A 6,793-nucleotide genomic window follows, 5' to 3' on the forward strand; every position below is an offset into this window, starting at 1 on the left:
TAATGTGCTTGACAAGTGCTCCTTAAATACTCCTCCAAGGTCCTCTGTGTAAGGATGGGCAGGGATGGAGCTGGCTCCAGTGAGTGGCTCTACTGGCCAGTAACAAACCCAAATAAAGCTGTTTCCCTTCTTTTTGAGAGCCCTTGGAAGGAAAGCAGATGCAGAGTTGCAAGGAGCTCTGAGTGGGCTTTGGAGCCCTGGGGGTGTCTGCAGGGGTGGTCCTCCCTGTACCGTGGGGAGCATAGACATCGCTCCAGGCTCCTTATCAACTTGGCACAGCCACTCTGTGGACTTAAGCCCTGGTGATAGTGAGGTTATCTCTGGGCTTTGGTGGGCTCACCCTACGCAGTCCCTTGCAGGTGTGCTTTGTTGTTTTATTTTTGCAAATATTGCAATGCCCTCAGTGCTCCCACCAAGGACAGACACTGAGTGTCCCCATGTCCCCTCTTCCCACACACCGTGGTGGCAAAACACCAACTGCAAGTGTGTGGCTGAGGTCTGTGCTCCCACTGAAGGCAAAGCAGGAGAAGAACGACACAAAATCCCTCCTGTTTTCTGCAAAACAGGGCTTTGAAGGAAGTTTTGTATCTCCAAAGTTTCGCTTTCTGTACCATACTCCTCAATGCTCATTCTACATACACCTTCACCCAGCACAGCAAGCATAGAGAGATAGCATTAGAGACAAGACTTAGTGTCTATTTTACTAAGGAATTAAGCTTTTTTTCCTCCTTTTTGTACATTTCTAATCGTGGTGTGTAAGATGAGTTGTTTACCGGAACAGGTTTTTGCATCGAGTTGATGCTGTGCTTCTGGTGGGTGACAGCCAAATTGCCTGAGTGCAGTTGGGATTTGGCTGCTGAGTGTGTTCAAGCCAATCATCTCGGGAAAGAACACAACTTCTTGAGGCCTGAACTTTCCCAGCATATCCTGTTTCAGCCATTTGAACCCGTTAAAGCTGGAGGCAGGATTTTACTGGGGAGGCTGAGGGCAATTAGGAAATTACCCTGCTCTCCCTCCCCTGCCCTGAAATCTAGCAAGATGAAGCCAAATATTTGCTTTCAGATGGGTGGATTTTGGAGCTGGCTCCACATAAGAGCACTGGGGCAGAGGTTTGAATTTTGGCCGTTTTGGGTAATTGTTTTTACGGCACGACCTCCAAGCTTGCTGCCATCATCCTTGATCAGCAGATTCCAATGCTATGCCTCTCTCCAGCCCTGTCACAGTTGGCATTTGCTCCATTGTTGATGGAAACCAGCTTGCCCATGGGTTTTTGTGGTGGATGCATTGCTTTGCCCTGCCGATGTGCTGGTAATGCTCACCCTCATGGGGTCTATACCCACTAGAAAGATTCAATAAAAGGCTGTGAGCACTGTCAGTAGCTTTGCAAACCCATTTTTTTCCACTGTGCTCCTGGCTGTGGCTCTGAAATTGGTTCCAGGAGGTACCCAGGGCTGCTGGGCACCCTGAGCAGACCAGCAGAGCTAGTGATCTGAAAGCAGCCACTCAAATCAATGCTGAAATCAGATCCTGAAGCCTAAAATAATGACTTTTTCTTTCTTTCTTTTTTTTTTTTTAATCTGCTCCTTGTCAACAATTTATATCCTCTTAAAGTTTTGTATCTGGAAGTATTTGAATGTATGTCTTCAAAGTATGACTATCCTTTCAAAATGTGAATTTCTGATGGTTGGAATAAAAAATTAAAAAAAAGAAGCAAGCCCCATATTAGCACATTTTTGTAATTAATGTTTTATGAATGTTGTTTAAAAAAATTGTGTAGAATAAACCAGTTTAAAAATAAGACAGATCCATGCCTCTGTTTTGCTAGGTCTCCTCTCCTTGTGGTCTGTTGTGGACACTGGTCCCTCAGCAGATGCTGCCAGCACTCCAGAAGGGCTGGAGATGCAACAGTTTAATCTGGGAATTGTTTTTATCAAGTATTTGATGCATTTTGAGGAAAAGCTGTTCCCAGGTCCTAGTATCTAACAGGGTGGAAGCTGGAGGTGGCATCAGTGTGTGGATGGTTGTGTCCCACTTGAGGCATTGAAACTATAAATAATAAAGAAATCCATCCCTGACAGCAGCTTGGTGCCCAGAGGAGTGTCAGTGCTCAGACTGAGCTCCCAGACACCCAGGCAGGTTCCCCTCCATGCCTCTGGGTACAGCTTTGGGTCCGACATGTCTGGGGGTTGCAGCATCTCTACTCTACAGGGTCTCTCACACAGACAAAGCACCAGGGTTTTTTTAAATATTAATATTATTAGTATTATGTGTTATGTTAAGGGGTTGGAGATCATCTAGTCCCAACCCCCTGTCTTGGGCAGGAAAACATTCCACCAGACCAGGTTGCTCAAGGCTTCATCCAACTTGGCTTTGAACACTGCCAGGGTTGGAGCATCCACAACCTCCCTGGGCAACCTGTGCCTGTGTCTCTCCACCTTCACAGTAAAAACTTTCTTCCTAATAGCTAATCTAAATTTCCCCTCTTTCAAATTATCCCCATTACTTCTTGTGGTATCACTATGGTTGCTAACAGAGTCCCTCTCCAGCTTCCCTGTAGTCCCTGCAGACACTGGAAGGTTGCTCTGAGTTCTCCACACAACCTTCTTTTCTTCAGGCTGAACAGTCCTTTTGGCAATGGTTCAGAGGCAAAATGAGGCCTCCCAGGTATTAGTGCTGGTCAGACGAGAACTAACCTTTTTTGTCAATAAGAGCAGCTACGGAGGGGTTGGGAAAGACCGGGGATTATTATTCATGAGTGAGGTTACAGTGGCTGTGAGACATTGAAAACACAGCTTTTATCAAGGCTGTTTTATATTAATGATTTGTTTATGCTTGGTGCTTTAATTGCCATTAGATGAAAGCTGACACACGCATTAGTTTTATGTAACTCAGGCGGGTTGTTTTAATATGCACCTCAAACCTTTTTCAAGTTGGGGATATTTACTGCAAATAGTATTTAAAAAAAAACCACCAGGAGATAAGAGATGGTAAATAGAGATTCAAAGGGAATGAGACTATGGCAACAAGCTACTCCAGAGGACTTCGTGCCGTGCATGCAGGGACAGAGCAAAGAGAGGGAATGCTGCGTCCCATTCCGTAAAGCACCGCGCAAATTCTCGGAGCTGCACGGTGCTCCGCTTACAGGCAGCAAAAAAAGAAAGCAATTCTAGCTTGATATTAAAAATATCTTCTAGGCATGGCTGGAAATTTGTGAGGGAATTGGGAGGGTGCTGGGGTGTGATAAAAGTGGGTTGTGCACTCATGGTAATGGAGGGGCACCCTGCTCTGCTGCTCCCAGCCCTGCCTCAGGAGCATCAGCTTATCACAGTCCTTCTTCACAAATTCCATATAAATACACACACACACACACACATATATATATCTCCTTATATGTATGTTATATATCCATATTGATAGGTATACCCATATACCTATGGTTCATGCATGGGCCCACTGGGAATCCCCTCTCAGCACAGGACATGGAGCATCAGTCACCTCCTCCTGCTCTGCCAGGATGCTGTTTCTGGCCCCAAACCACGAAAAAATTTGAAAAAAAGTCTTTTGAATCAGAGCAAAACCCTGAGATTTTCCATGAAAATGCTGCATATGAGAAAAAACCCAAACCAAACTACAACTGCAACAAAAAGAGATCTTTTCATTACTATAACAGAATGGCTCGTTATTTAGATGCCTATGCATACATTAAAATGTCATGGATTAAAACAAACTAATTATATATTATAGCTGACATTGGTGCTACAAAACTGACATGTATATTTTATATATTAAATATGAACCACAGGTCAATGGTTTGTATTAGTTTAATAGTTTCGAATGACATATGTTTTTAGGCCTATGTATGCAAATGGCATCTATCTATATATTGATTTTTTAAAAATTATACATATAAATAAGCACACAAATGTATGTATCTGTAGATGTGCTGTGTGTACATGAGCTGGAGGGTGAGGCTGCCTGCAAGTGGTTCGTGCTGTGCTCGGCCGCTCTACTCCCCTCCCCACGGGCTCTGAGCTGGGCCTGTTTTCTTTCATTGTCTTCTCCATCTGTTTTCTTTTTGCAGGACTTAAATATTATAATCCTTCAGGAAAAAAAATAAAACCCAACAAAAAACCCGTCTGCAAGTGCCTTTGAAGGACTTGAAGGATGCACTGAGGAGTGGCAGATTTTTGCTCATTCATCTCTGCCTCTAAATGCAAATCTTTCCTAGAGCTGTTGATTGCTGTCGTTATTTAAAGCAATAATTTGGGAAAGATTCCTTCCCAGGGCCATGCAGCCACACCCAGCCTTGGCAGGGCTGTAAGGGCACCAAGCTGGGGTTTGTGGGACCCTCTTCCCCAAGGGCAGCACCCATGAAGCATCACCAAAGTGGGAAGCAGAACCTGCAGGGTGCAGCTGCAGGAGCGCTGGGGTGAGCTCAGGCTGCACCGGTTTCCCTTTGGGTTGGGTTGTAGGGACTTTTTTAAATGCAATAGAAAAACCACTTCATACTGGCAGTAGGGCAAAGCAAGGCAGGAAGAAGAGAGATATGCTTAGATCTAAGGCAAATAGCACAGGAGAGTGGGGAAAAGGAGGAAAGGGGTAAACGAGAGCAAGGATGTGATGTGGCTGGGAGGGAGGGGAGAGCCCAGGCTCCCCGAGGCAGGGAACCACTGACCCCCAAACGATGCTGAGCACACAGCACCCCGTGGTGGAGGCAGCCTGAGCCCACCCCTGGTGCAGGAACAGAAATTCGTTGGGCTGCGAGGAGTGCTGATTGCTTTAGGACCTGTTGGTGTGCATACTTTATCCTAGCTGAGGCTCCAGGGTATGCTGGGTTTAGCTGTCTTTTTATTTTTTGGCAGGTTTTAGCTCTTTTTTGGCACAAGAGCTGCACTAAACAAGTCTCTCCCAATCACCTGCAGCCCCGCTCCATCCCGCACTGGAAACACAAGGAGCGTTCGGGGGGTTTTGGGCAGGGTTGTGTAAACAGCCTCTCCCGTGGCTGCAGGGAGGGGTGTGAGTGGGGCTCCCCATGTCCCAACTGCCGCCCTCCCAGGCTCCAGCTATTGTTCTGGCATGCATCTCTTCTGCCCAGGACTGGGATTTGATGGTTATAAATCTGTTGTCATCTCATCTGGCGCATCGTTCAGGCCAGGCCAGCATTGACGTACGTGACCGACACTGCATCGCCCCAGCGGTGCCTGATGCCTTCCCACTCACCCCACACGGGTCCTGGACCATGGTCCCCAGGTCTCTTCCTGCTCTGCTCCTCACAAACAGACCACAGGGATCCCTGTGGATTTGCCCCCTCCCGTATTCTTCTTCCATCTGTGTTGATCTTTTACTAGTCCCACTCAGTCAAGCACAGTTCAAAAGCCTTTTCTTTTATTACTTCTCTTCAGTTTAATTCCCCTCCTATTCTCCCCCCTTCATTCCTTTCCATCATTTCCCACTCCCCAGCTTTCCCACCTGGCCATGCCATACGTGCAGGGAGGACGGACAAGGAGTGCTGCTGGAGGCCAGCCGAAAGCAGCAGCTTTCAGGGCATTTCCCAGCCTCCTCCCTCCCACAGCTATTTCAGTTTCTTTAGATCCATCTTTACAAATTAAGACACGATCATCTCAAAGGTGCCAGCAGCAAAGGCTGAGTCATTTCCAAGTTTATTTAGGATTTATTTAGCTTAGTTAGAAATCAGCAGTACCCACAAAAATTAAGCTATTTCTTCCACTGCATCTTTTCTGGCCCTTCACCTGCCTGGCACAGCAGCAAGGGATGCTCAGGGCAGGCACACAGGCATCCCACCTCCATTCCACAAATCCGTGGTCTGGGATCTGGAGAGGAGTCCCGTTGGCTCCAGAAATGAAGTTGTTTCAAGAACTTTCACCTCCATAACACCCACTGGTACCTGCAAACTCACCAGCCAGCCTGCAGCAAGGTCTGGCTCTACAGACACAGGGTGAACTGTGGGGTTCAGATCTCGAGAGTTGTCAGTGCTGTTTTGCTGCTGTCAAAGGGAAGACTAGAGCAGGTATTAAGGCCAAGAAACCAAGCCAGGCACTTTGTGCTTCATGGCATTTTGTACAGGACTCATCACAACTTGCAAAGCTGCTGCTGCAAAAGTCCACCAGCCTCCAACTTTCAACCTGAAGAAATCACATTCTGCAAATGCACCCCGAGAAATCAAATTCATGTAAACAGATGTCTGCTGAACACCAGGAGCCTGGCTGCCTGCTTTCCTGGCTCTGCTGGTGCTGCAGGTAACATGCCACAGCCCCTGTCCAGTTCCCCCAGCACCATCACACCAGTGCTGCCTTGTAAGCTTTTTCCTTGAAATCCCAGGACCCTGCTGGCATAGGGTGCCAGAACTCAAGAAACCCTCAGCAAATGTGGGATGACTCCTGTTTGATGAAGTAATTGTTGTTGAGGGGACCTGACGCCTGGATTTTCACATGCTCGGCTGAGCAGGGGATTTATTCAGGGGAACAGTTGGAGCATGCAGCAGCAGCATCTCATTAGTGTCACAGACAATGCCCTGCTAGTTTAAGACTAAAAAGTGGGTTTAATTTTCCCTATATAACTTTATTGTAAGGGTTTAGGAAGCCACAACACAGCTAAGCTTAGATTCATCATATTAAATGTCCCAAAACAGGTTCAATCACACTTGAAACAGCTGGGAAGGGCTAGGCAGCAGCAGTTGGCCTGTGCTTCTCTCCCTGCCTCTCTTTCCAAATATTCCATCCCACTGAGGAGCAATGAGAAAAGGGGAGAAGCCCCCAAATGGATGGTTACTCCT

Source organism: Acanthisitta chloris, unplaced genomic scaffold, assembly GCF_000695815.1.
Source record: "Acanthisitta chloris isolate BGI_N310 unplaced genomic scaffold, ASM69581v1 scaffold19083, whole genome shotgun sequence".
In the NCBI taxonomy this organism is placed as follows: Eukaryota; Metazoa; Chordata; class Aves; order Passeriformes; family Acanthisittidae; genus Acanthisitta; species Acanthisitta chloris.